Source organism: Salmo salar, chromosome 24, assembly GCF_965601325.2.
Source record: "Salmo salar chromosome 24, fSalSal1, whole genome shotgun sequence".
NCBI lineage: Eukaryota > Metazoa > Chordata > Actinopteri > Salmoniformes > Salmonidae > Salmo > Salmo salar.
The window spans coordinates 7,760,001-7,772,622 of NC_138314.1; the positions used below are offsets into that span (position 1 = coordinate 7,760,001).

Below are 12,622 nucleotides of genomic sequence, written 5' to 3' on the forward strand. Positions count from 1 at the left end.
CACCGAAGTCGAGGATCGGTAGGATGGTCAGTTTTACGAGGGTATGTTTAGCAGAATGAGTGAAGGATGCTTTGTTGCGATATAGGAGCCGATTCTAGATTTAATTTTGGATTGGAGATGCTTAATGTGAGTCTGGAAGGAGAGTTTACAGTCTAACCAGACACCCAGGTATTTGTAGTTGTCCACGCATTCTAAGTAAGAGCCGTGTGGGCAGTGATCGATTGAATAGCATGCATTTAGTTTTACTTGCGTTTAAGAGCAGTTGGAGGCCACGGAAGGAGAGTTGTATGGCACTGAAGCTGATCTGGAGGTTAGTTAACACAGTGTCCAAAGAAGGGCTAGAAGTATACAGAATGGTGTCGTCTGCGTAGAGGTGGATCAGAGAATCACCAGCAGCAAGAGCAACATCATTGATGGATACAGAGAAGAGAGTTGGCCCGAGAATTGAACCCTGTGGCACACCCATAGAGACTGCCAGAGGTCCGGACAACAGGCCCTCTGATTTGACACACTGAACTCTATCAGAGAAGTAGTTGGTAAACCAGTCGAGGCAATCATTTGAGAAACCAAGGCTGTCCAGTCTGCCAATAAGAATGTGGTGATTGGCAGAGTCGAAAGCCTTGGCCAGGTCGATGAATACGGCTGCACAGTAATGTCTCTTATCGATGGCGGTTATGATGTCGTTTAGGACCTTGAGCGTGGCTGAGGTGCACCCATGACCAGCTCGGAAACCAGATTGCATAGCGGAGAAGGTACGGTGGGCTTCGAAATGGTTGGTAATCTGTTTGTTAACTTGGCTTTCGAAGACCTTAGAAAGACAGGTTAGGATAGATATAGGTCTGTAGCAGTTTGGGTCTAGAGTGTCACCCCCTTTGAAGAGGGGGATGACCGCGGCAGCTTTCCAATCTTTGGGAATCTCAGATGATATGAAAGAGAGGTTGAACAGGCCCTAGTAATAGGGGTTGCAACAATTTCGGCAGATAATTTTAGAAAGAGAGGGTCCAGATTGTCTAGCCCGGCTGATTTGTATGGGTCCAGATTTTGCAGCTCTTTCAGAACATCAGCTATCTGGATTTGGGTGAAGGAGAAATGGTGGGGACTTTGGCGGGTTGCTGTGGAGGGTGCCGGGCAGTTGACCGGGGTAGGGGTAGCCAGGTGGAAAGCATGGCCAGCCGTAGAGAAATGCTTATTGAAATTCTCAATTATAGTGGATTTAATCGGTGGTAACAGTGTTTCCTAGCCTCAGAGCAGTGGGCAGCTGGGAGGAGGTGCTCTTCTTCTCCATGGACTTTACAGTGTCCCAGAACTTTTTTGAGTTAGTACTACAGGATGCAAATTTCTGTTTTAAAAAGCTAGCCTTAGCTTTTCTAACTGCTTGTGTATATTTGTTCCTAACTTCTCTGAAAAAGTTGCATATCACGGGGGCTATTTGATGCTAATGCAGAACACTACAGGATGTTTTTGTGCTGGTCAAGGGCAGACAGGTCTGGAGTGAACCAAGGACTATATCTATTCCTAGCTCTACATTTTTTGAGTGGGGCATGCTTATTTAAGATGGTGAAGAAGGCACTTTTAAAGAATAGCCAGGCATCATCTACTGACGGGATGAGGTCAATGTCATTCCAGGATACCTTGGCCAGGTCGATTAGAAAGGCCTGCTCGCAGAAGTGTTTTAGGGAGCGTTTGACAGTGATGAGGGGTGGTCGTTTGGTCGCAGACCCATTACGGATGCAGGCAATGAGGCAGTGATTGCTGAGATCTTGATTGAAAACATCAGAGGTGTATTTGGAGGGTGAGTTAGTTAGGATGACATCTATGAGGGTGCCCGTGTTTATGGATTTGGGGTTGTACCTGGTAGGTTCATTGATCATTTGTGTGAGATTGAGGGCATCAAGCTTAGATTGTAGGATGGCCGGGGTGTTAATCATGTCCCAGTTTAGGTCACCTAGTAGCACGAGCTCAGAAGATAAATGGGGGGCAATCAATTCACATATAGTATCGAGGGCACAGCTGGGGGCAGAGGGAGGTTTATAGCAAGCGGCAACAGTGAGAGACTTGTTTCTGGAAAGGTGAATTTTTAGAAGTAGAAGCTCAAATTGTTTGGGTACAGATTTGGATCGTAATACAGAACTCTGCAAGCTATCTTTGCAGTAGATTGCAACACCGCCCCCTTTGGCAGTTCTATCTTGGCGGAAAATGTTATAGTTAGCGATGGAGATTTCAGGGTTTTTGGTGGTTTTCCTAAGCCAGGATTCAGGCACGGCTAAGACATCCGGGTTGGCAGAGTGCTAAAGCAGTGAGTAAAACAAACTTAGGGAGTAGGCTTCTAATGTTAACATACATGAAGCCAAGGCTTTTACGGTTACAGAAGTCAACAAATGAGAGCACCTGGGGAGTGGGAGTGGAGTTAGGCACTGCAGGACCTGGATTAACCTCCACATCACCAAAGGAACAGAGGAGAAGTAGGATAAGGGTACGGCTAAAGGCTATACGAACTGGCCGTCTAGCACGATCGGAACAGAGAGTAAAAGGAGCAGGTTTCTGGGCACGATAGCATAGATTCAAGGCATAGTGTACAGACAAAAGTAAGGCAGGATGTAAGTACATTGGAAGTAAACCTAGGCATTGAGTAATGATGAGAGAGATATAGTCTCTAGAGACGTTTAAACCAGGTGATATCATCGCATATGTAGGAGGTGGAACAACATGGTTGGTTAAGGCATATTGACCAGGGCTAGAAGCTCTACAGTGAAATAAGACAGTAATCACTAACCAGGACAGTAATGGATGAGTCATATTGATATTAGAGAGAGGCATGCGTAGCCAAGTGAACATATGGGTCCAGTGAGTGGTTGGGCTGACTGGAGACACGGCGATTCAGGCAGTTAGCAGGCCGATGCTAACAAGCTAACAATTAGTAGGCCGGGGCTAAACAAGCTAGCAGTTAGCAGACCGGGGCTGGCAAGCTAGCAGTTAGCAGACCGGGTTAGCAAGCAAGCAGTTGGCAGATCGGGGCTAGCAGTTAGCAGACCGGGGCAGGCAAGCTAGCAGTTAGCAGACCGGGGCAAGCAAGCTAGCAGTTAACAGACCAGGGCTAGCAAGTTAGCCTTTGGGGGACGACGCGATGGGGGTAAGTCTGTTTTTGCCTCTTCGTGCGGTGACGTTGATAGACCAGTCGTGGAATTAGTAGGGTTCCAAGTAGCTCTTGGTAGCTAGTAGGCTGCGGTTAGCAGAATGGGCCTTCAGCGGACATCGCGCCTGAGGGGCCTGTTGGAATCCTCGGGCAGATTATGTCGGTATTCCAGTCGTAGAGGATCGACGGGGTTCCTTGTCCCGTACCGGCAGTAGAAGGGGTCCGGATATTGTAGCCCAGGAGTAGGCTTCGGTGGTAGCACAGGAGCCCTGGCCAGGCTAGCTTCAGGCTAATTGGTGCTTGCTCCGGGATGGAAACGCTAGCCAGGAGTAGTCACCCGGGATTGCGGTTAGCTAGTTGCGAAGATCCAGATGAAAATGTTCAGAGTTTGCGGTAGGAATCCGGGGATATGGGGGGAAAAAAATTAAAAATAACAATAGGTCCGTTATGCTCTGGTTTGAGTCACGTTGTTCGAACTGGCGAGAGCTTTCCGAGCGCAAGGTTAGCTGATGACCGCTAGCAATGATTTGCTGACTGATAGCTGGTAGGTAGTTAGCTGGCTAGCTTCAGTTGAGGGATTCCAGATCTGAAGTAAATAGAAATACTTTAGGAAAAAAAACAGATCCACGCCACATTGGGTGAGGTGGGTTGCAGGAGAGTATTTAGAAGTTGAGGTTTAGGAAAATGTTTTAAAAATATATGCGAAGAAAAAGATGTAAAAAGATATATACAAGGGACACGACAGGACAAAGACAAAGACGTCTGACTGCTACGCCATCTTGGATAAGTTGGTCCGTGCTATTTGGGAACAATGGGACTTCCCTACCCAATTGAAGTAGACATTTAAAATGGTTAAGGTAAGGATTAAGGTTAGAGTTAGGTAAAGGTTAAGCTTAGGACAATGGTGCAAAGTACTTAAGTAAACATACTTTAAAGTACTACTTAAGTAGTTTTGGGGGGTATCTGTACTATATTTCACTATTTATATTTTTGACAACTTTTACTTCACGACATTCCTAAAGAAAATAATGACTTTTTACTCCATACATTTTCCCTGACACCCAAAAGTACTCGTTACATTTTAAATGCTTAGCAGGACAGAAAACGGTCCAATTCACACACTTATCAAGAGAACATCCCTGGTTATCCCTACTGCCTCTGATTTGGCGGACTCACTAAACACAAATGATTTGTTTGTAAATTATGTCTGAGTGTTGGAGTGTGCCCTTGGCTATGCATAAATTTAAAAAACAAGAACATTGTGCCATCTGGTTTTCTTAATTTAAAGAATTTTAAATTATTCTTAAATTCTACTTTTGATACTTAAGTATATTTTAGCAATTACATTTACTTTTGATACTTAAGTATATTTAAAACCAAATACTTTCTTACTTTTACTCAAGTAGTATTTTACTGGGTGACTTTCACTTGAGTCATTTTCTATTAAGGTATCTTTACTTTTGGTCAAGTATGACAATTGGGTACTTTTTCCACCACTGATTTAGGGTAAGGGACGTCCCAAGGATGCTAGATTGCACTGACCGTTCTATTTTAGCTCTTGGCTACACAGACACTCATTTACATGGGCGAGCGGAGTGGGTGAAATGATTGAATAACATGTTTACATTTATTTTGCGACGCTCGCACATGCAATGTTGCCGGTGTGGTTTGCATATAAGACCAGGGGCCTCAGGTGTAACAGTGTAACTCTCAGTCTAGTCCCAACTTTGCTAAAAACAATATTTCCAAAGGCTAATATTATTAACCATTCAAACAGACAGTAAGTCAAGTGGTAAGTCAAGTGTCAATAGATTATGTCACAGTGAAGGTCAAATAGATGGAGGTGACCTAACATCCTGATAACAGTTTCACAGCCAGCCAGTCAGAGGGGGGGGGGGTGGGGGTGGGAGAGACCGAGAAAGAGAGAGTAGTTGTGGGGGTGGCGGCACTTAGTATCCAACTCTCACAGCTGCTATGTAAAGATGGGGAATAGAGAGTGATGGCATCTCCTTCCAGTCAGTGTGACATGGCACTCGTCACTTAACCCACTTAACCCCAACACTATGTCACTGTGTAAGAACAGAGTGGCATGTCACCTCTGGGAATAGGGGCTCAAATGCCACTATATATACAGTAACAATGGAAGACATCACTGACAACTAGGCTTCATATGGCAGTTCAACTGTCCTATCTCTACAGTAAAAAAAAATATATATATGTTTTATTGTCACAACACAGTGAAATGTGTTGTTTTACAAGGTCAGCCATAGTAGTACGGCTCCCCTAGAGCAAATTACGGTTAAGTGCCTTGCTCGACAAGGGTAAACCTTGTCGGCCTTTCGGGTTAATGGCCCAATGCTCTAACCGCTAGGCTACCTTCCGCATATTTCACATATGCTGTGCCACACTTTTTAAATTGAATTAATAACACAGTACAATATTGTGCTGCAACACAGTGACTGAAGTTTCCCTAAGTCATCTTCAGAGCCACTATTTTGACGCTTGCATTTATATATATATATATATATATATATATTCTCTTTGATACTGTGACTCTTTTACTACACTGACTTTAAACTGCTACCGTACGTTCTAAAAACTACTGTGGTTTCGGCTGACTGACGAATATCAAAACTAAGTGCTGTCTATGAAATATCACCCTGTAGCATTGCATCACAGGGGACACCATAACTACTAAGCCAGGACTTTTTGTCCTTTCCATTTTTTGTCCACTATATGGCGTTAGGGGTGGCGCCCCACTTGTGATTGGAAAAATATCTATATTTTGTATTTATTTTTAACAAAAAATATGAGGATGAGGACAAAAAACGATTTAATAAATTTTAAAATAAGGCTGTAAACTAACAAAATGTGGAAAAATTCAAGGGATCTGAATACTTTCCAAAGGCACTGTACATTAAATAATTCATGGGTTACATTTTAAATGCTCATAAAAGTGTGGTTCATTTGTATATTTTCCTGTTTCAAAAATATATTGTTTAAAACAAGCTGTTCAGTTACTTACTACTGTTATGACTCTCCTGTGAAGATCTGAAGGATCAGGTTACAGTAGGTCCGCTCTACAGCGCCCTCTCTCTCCCGCAGATGGGGTGAAGTTGGCCGTTTTATGACGGTCGTAAATACCTGCAGGAACTCTTTCTCTCCCACTCTGCAGAAATGGAAGTTAAAAATCCCTTTGTTACAACTGAGAGAGATTTTGTAGTACTGTGACATCCAATATTGGATAATGAAACAATATTTCTGCAATCCAAACAATTGGAATGGTCCATGGGTACTTAAAAAACAATTATGTCAGATCAGTTGTTGTTTTGGGATCTCATTAAGGACGGTATAAAAACATAACTGTATCTCTGAATGTGTATATTTCCCAGTTGTCAAGTTACATCCAAATGTTGTGAAACTTATAGGATTAAATATGAAACTATTTGTGCGAAGATGAAATGTGATGTTAGCCTTCTAAATGAGAATTGTTTTTCATATAAAAGTTCAACCCAGTCAGTGACCACACTCACGTGAGCACAGACATTATGTCGGTTTCATGGAACGCCCCCTTTTGCCAGAGTGCATAAAACCCTCCTGATGAAATTTACATTAGACCAAGCAGGAGGACGGTGTTGAACCGGTCGTCACGAATGGTTAGACTCTATGAGACCAGAAAAACATGGAGCGTGGCTACACGTTGAAATGGTTAAAAATTCTGAAACTCTTTCTCGAAGAAGACTACACAGGAACATTCAGTCTGCAGCTGTTCAAGTACTTCAGTCTAGTAAACTCGCCCGAGAACCACTGGGTGGTACTTTGAAAGATCCATTCAACGAACATTGGTACGTCTGGAAAATTTGTTCTAACAGACACTCCAAGACCAACCTACTACAACTACAAAGGACATGGTGATCTCTGGTAGACAACCAGAGACTTATACAACTAGAGACTTCCTGTCGAATTACTCCCCGTAGGTGGATCGAGTGTTTTCAACAGAGAGAAAGCAGACATACACACGTAAATATGTACATTGCAATTCTTTCGAATGAGCGGCCGTTCATGTGCAAAGTATTTGCATTTCCATGAGCATAGTTATAAGCTGTCTGTACGATAGTGGAATTTCTTTGTCTCTCCCTTTCCCCCTTTTTTGAATCTGCCATTTTGTGTAACAAGCCGTCATATCGGTTTAGTCCACTAGGGACTTTTCATTGCATTGTGTAGTAATCATTTTTACATTTACATTTTAGTCATTTAGCAGACGCTCTTATCCAGAGCGACTTACAGTAGTGAATACATACATTTCATGCATTTAAAAAAAAAATTTTTTTTAATCAATGTGTAAGTTATTCTGTTTGTTTATGTAATTATGTGTGATTATTTAGTTAGTTAGTAAATAAATAATTAAGGCAATTTGTATATCGCTGATTTATCATTTATGCGAGGGTTTGTGCAAATATCCAAGAATTTTGAGACATTCAGAATGAGACTGAAGGTAAATAAGAATTAATGAATTGACTGTTACTGATATAAGATAAACTTGTTAAATAACTTTTCCCGTGGTGCCCCAGATTACTACTTAATTGTTATATGATTCATTTAATCGTGTAATAATTGAACGTGGTATGTAATTATTTTATAAAATAACAGTCAAAACACATTAATGACAGTCAAGACACGACACTACTCAGTGACTGCATAGGCCTGCATAGGCCAGCAATTTGCAATGGGGGGGGGGGGCTGCCCGAATGAAATCGCAGAATTTCATAACATAAATTATAACAGAACAAAGTAATTGGACCATCCTGGGGTGCTCTAATGTGCGTTCAGTCAGAAATTCTGGATCTGCTCTAGTCTCCATCCCAACGACTCTCACGCCAGATGGGTTACTTCTGCACGTGAGACTAGATCTGCTTTATCAGGTACAGATGGGGCTAAAGTAAAAAGCTAATTGTAATTAACTAAAATAAATAATCATAATAGTCATGGGAGCCTGGGACCTGATAAACCGGACATCTATATCCAACAATAGTCGAAGGACAGAGGGATTCACGTCTCCGAGTAACGGAAGGCTGTCTGCAGTGACGCCTTAGACTGCTGCGTCACTCGGGAGGCCTCGCCATCATATTTCTGTCATGCTGCATTGTTGACAACTCCAACCACCCCGCAACCTGGGTATTCAGCCAATCAGCGGCTGCCGCCTACGTGAGTACGACAAAGCAACAGCAAAACGGTAATTAATCTACCTCTGGCAGAAAAGTTTTATTAATTAACACTAGAGATGCTTACCAGTGTAAAGCGCATTTCCAATCCTGTCCAGCACGTATTTTAGCTGAGTGTCCCTTCTAATTTGTTATAAAAGCAAGCGATCCATGTCAGCTTTTTAATGTGAAATACAACCACTTCTGATTAAATAGGAGAGGCTGGCTATCAAACAAGGCCTATATCGCTTTCTCTGTTTTTGAAGGCGTTTATCATGGGAGTACATAACAAGTTGACCCCACTCCTTCAGGCAGGGGTTTATAACTTATATCAGTGCTCTATAACTTCTATGTACCAAGACACTTATCTGGAAGAGCGCCAAGACACACAGTAAAAGTAGCTTATACAAAATAAGGCTCCCTAACGTCAGCGTTTCAAATGCTCAATCCACTCACATTATACCAGCCCAGCGGCTGCCATCTCTACTGTATGACGTCATGCCTTCCTGTGAATGGAAACGCTATTAGAACGTTCCAGCAACCTGCCGCGCAACACAGATAGACCCTGTGTTGTATCTAACAAGGTGATGGAGGGCTGGGGCCTGTCGGTCTACGCTTGGAGAGGGGGGAGTTTCAGACCTATTGTACCCACACACAGATATACAGTAGACTGTCTAAGGGCAATGACTTCTGGTCCATAATCAAAGACAGACAGCATAATGATACAGGTAATGATGAGGAGAGAAGTTCAAAACACGGCGCACAATCTAATTAGTTGTCGGAGAAAACATGAAAAGGCAAAGGGCAGCCATGTTAGCAGAGCAGCCCGTCTCCTTTGATGATGAAGTGTCTAGGTGGCAAGGTGTCACAAGGTACAGCTCTTCCTACTGTAATTAGAAGGATTTCTAAGCACGAGGCCAGCCTGGTGTTCATACATAGACATATACACACACACACGTCAGCGTAATTGACATAACAGGCCCGATTTGGGCGTCTCGCTGGTTTGCCTCTGTTGATGGTGGGGCCTCTCCTAACCGTAACATTAGTCATTTGGGGGCGCGAGCGAGGACCAAATGGAGCGCGACGGCAACTTCATGGATCCATTCAAACATTTTGTGAGTTTTTTCTTCTTCTCTATTTCTTAACTGTTTTCCTGGCGAGTGCCAAAAACAGAAAATAAAGTCTCTGTGTTCCACGGTGTCTGTGAGGCATTAATCATCACCACACCGGTGTAGCGCAGCGTTTTACACCCCATTAAACAAACCACAGTGTGTTCGCTGACTCTCGCTGAGGTAAATATTTTAAATCGCCGGCACATCCGTACCGGAGTAATTAAGGACAGCCAAATAGCGTACCTGGTTGGTCATGAGAAAACAAAATAGCCCTCTGGGCTATAGAACTACTGTTCTATAGTGTTATCATGCCCTCTGGCCATACTGACTAGTCACTACACTACCTCCAGCTTGCTCTTGGCTCTTAACTCAGGTCTTGTGAAAAAGTGTGTTAAATGCAAGCATGAGGGTGGAAAGAAACAGTGAATGACATCCAGAGAACCCCGGGCGGCCATGTTGTTAACCACACTGTGCTATTGGACATGGCACCATGGGAAGATAATAGACCTCGCTGGGCTATGAGCTGTATATGGGCTCTGTGATGTTTGTGTTGGCAGACTGGTGGGGGAAACAAGAATGCCCTGCTGTAATACGTCTACAATGCACCTTTCCTTCTTACTTCATTGTGATCAGTCATCTGACATGACTTACTAGGCAAAAGCAAGGTTTCCACTATACTGCGCTCCATGTGAGATGAGTTGTTGTTCAATGTGAGATCAGCTGCTGATTATGTTGTTAATGTACTGAGAGAATACAAATGAGGCCTAACTATGACTTGTGAACTAGAAAATGGCTAAATGGCTGGTTTTGTTCTGGCCTCTGATAGACTTCTAGTTCTGTTGACTTCTAGTCTTGAATGATTCCTTGGGTCAGAAAGCTATTCTTAAACAAGAGGTACATTCTTATAGAAATCCCCACAGCCTGCCTCCCTCCCTCCCTCAGACACTCTGAACCAACCGTTGAATTCATGAGGAGTAGAAGGCTGACATACAAGGGATCTTAAAACGACAAGAAGCTCAAACAATAAGTTACTACAGTTGAAGTTGGAAGTTTACATACACCTTAGCCAAATACATTTAAACTCAGTTTTTCACAATTCCTGACATTTAATCCTAGTAAAACTTCCATGTAAAACTCACGCTGGGGCGACCGTTAGAGATATTTGGAACTCACCTGTGAAAGGGTTAAGCCATTTTGCCACAACTTTTGAAGTATGCTTGGGGTCATTGTCCATTTGGAAGACCCATTTGCAACCAAGCTTTAACTTCCTGACTGATGTCTTGAGATGTTGCTTCAATATATCCACATCATTTTCCTGCCTCATGATGCCATCTATTTTGTGAAGTGCACCAGTCTCTCCTGCAGCAAAGCACCCCCAAAACATGATGCTGCCACCCCCGTGCTTCACGGTCTGGATGGTGTTCTTCGGCTTGCAAGCCTCCCCCTTTTTCCTCCAAGCATAACGATGGTCATTATGGCCAAACAGTTCTATTTTTGTTTCATCAGACCAGAGGACATTTATCCAAAAAGTACGATCTTTGTCCCCATATGCAGTTGCAAACCGTAGTCTGGCTTTTTTTATGGCAGTTTTGGAGCAGTGGCTTCTTCCTTGCTGAGCGGCCTTTCAGGTTATGTCGATATAGGACTCGTTTTACTGTGGATATAGATACTTTTGTACCTGTTTCCTCCAGCATCTTCACAAGATCCTTTGCTGTTGTTCTGAGATTGATTTGCACTTTTGCACCAAAGTACGTTCATCTCTAGGAGAAAGAATGTGTCTCCTTCCTGAGCGGTATGACGGCTGCGTGGTCCCATGGTGTTTATACTTGCGTACTATTGTTTGTACAGATGAACGTGGTACCGTCAAGCGTTTGGAAATTGCTACCAAGGATGAACCAGACTGGTTCTACAGGTCTACAATTTTTTTTCTGATGTCTTGGCTGATTTATTTTGATTTTCCCATGATGTCAAGCAAAGAGGCACTGAGTTTGAAGGTAGGCCTTGAAATACATCCACTGGTACACCTCCAATTGACTCTAATGATGTCAATTAGCCTATCAGAAGCTTCTAAAGCTTAAAAGGCACAGTCAACTTAGTGTAGGTAAACTTCTGACCCACTGGAATTGTGATACAGTGAATTATTGTCTGGAAACAATTGTTGGAAAAATGACTTGTGTCATTGAGTGGTTGAAAAATGTGTTTTAATGACTCCAACCTAAGTGTATGTAAACCTCCGACTTCAACTGTATTTCTACTTTTAGTTTGTGCAACCAATACTGTAAATTCCACGTATTTCTTATTCCCCTCTCCTCAAGAAGAGATATGAATCTGGCAAGCTCTGATAAGTTTACAAGCAGGCTTTGCCCACTGACATTACTCTACGCTGATTGATGATGTAAGTGGGCGGCCATATTTATTTGTGGTGACCTTGTAGTGGATTCCTCTTCATCACAGAGACAGACAGACGGTTGCTGCTAGCAGACCCTGCTAAATCACAATGCTCACACCATCCCATTAAATAACTACTACTGTAGCAGGCACTGGCTGGAAAGGCAACATTCCACAACACACTTCCACAGTACTGTACAGCACATATCAGATATTTGTCTGGAACATTCCATCAAACACTATCACATGGACCATGATCCTCTCTGCCTGCTGCTGATCCGTGGAGAGTAAATGTGATGAAATATTAACTCGTACACACACACACACACCATGGAGGGGGTTTCTACCCAATACTTATACTGTAGCTAGAAAAGTGGGCAAAACACACACAACTATAATGCCCTGATAAAATCAAGGATAAATCAACAAAAATACCTCATTGTAAACAGAGCCAACGAACAGAATAGATCTATATCCCTTAACAAGGGATGAAGTAGCATTTAGCATCATACTGCAAACAAATGTCTTCTCTTGAACTTCAATGGCTCATACAATTGTTAGAAAAACCATTTAACTGTTTTTGTTCTTGCAAATCGCCCAAAATGCTGCCACCAACGCACACCCTGGCAGCAACAACAACAAAGTAATAAACAACAACAACAGATGATTCAATTGGAACTTGGTAAACATAACACTGAATCACTTAACTGTGAGCAGCACTACAACTGCTTCCCTCTCTCTCTCTTAGTGACTAACTGACAGTCTCCCACACACAGTAGAAATGGTAC

General features: G+C 42.8%; 1 protein-coding gene across 3 annotated transcripts in view; it reads right to left on the reverse strand.

Annotated features, from left to right (window-relative positions):
* The window catches only part of fbxl17 (F-box and leucine-rich repeat protein 17), a 317,987-nt gene that overhangs the window by 56,601 nt on the left and 248,764 nt on the right, over positions 1-12,622 (reverse strand). The window contains exon 10 of one of the 3 annotated variants that reach the window (XR_006761752.2): positions 6,159-6,302. The exons of the other annotated variants lie outside the window; for them this stretch is intronic. The gene's annotated coding sequence lies outside the window, so the exon portion shown is untranslated. The remainder of the gene's footprint in view (positions 1-6,158; positions 6,303-12,622) is intronic. 3 annotated transcript variants of the gene reach the window in all.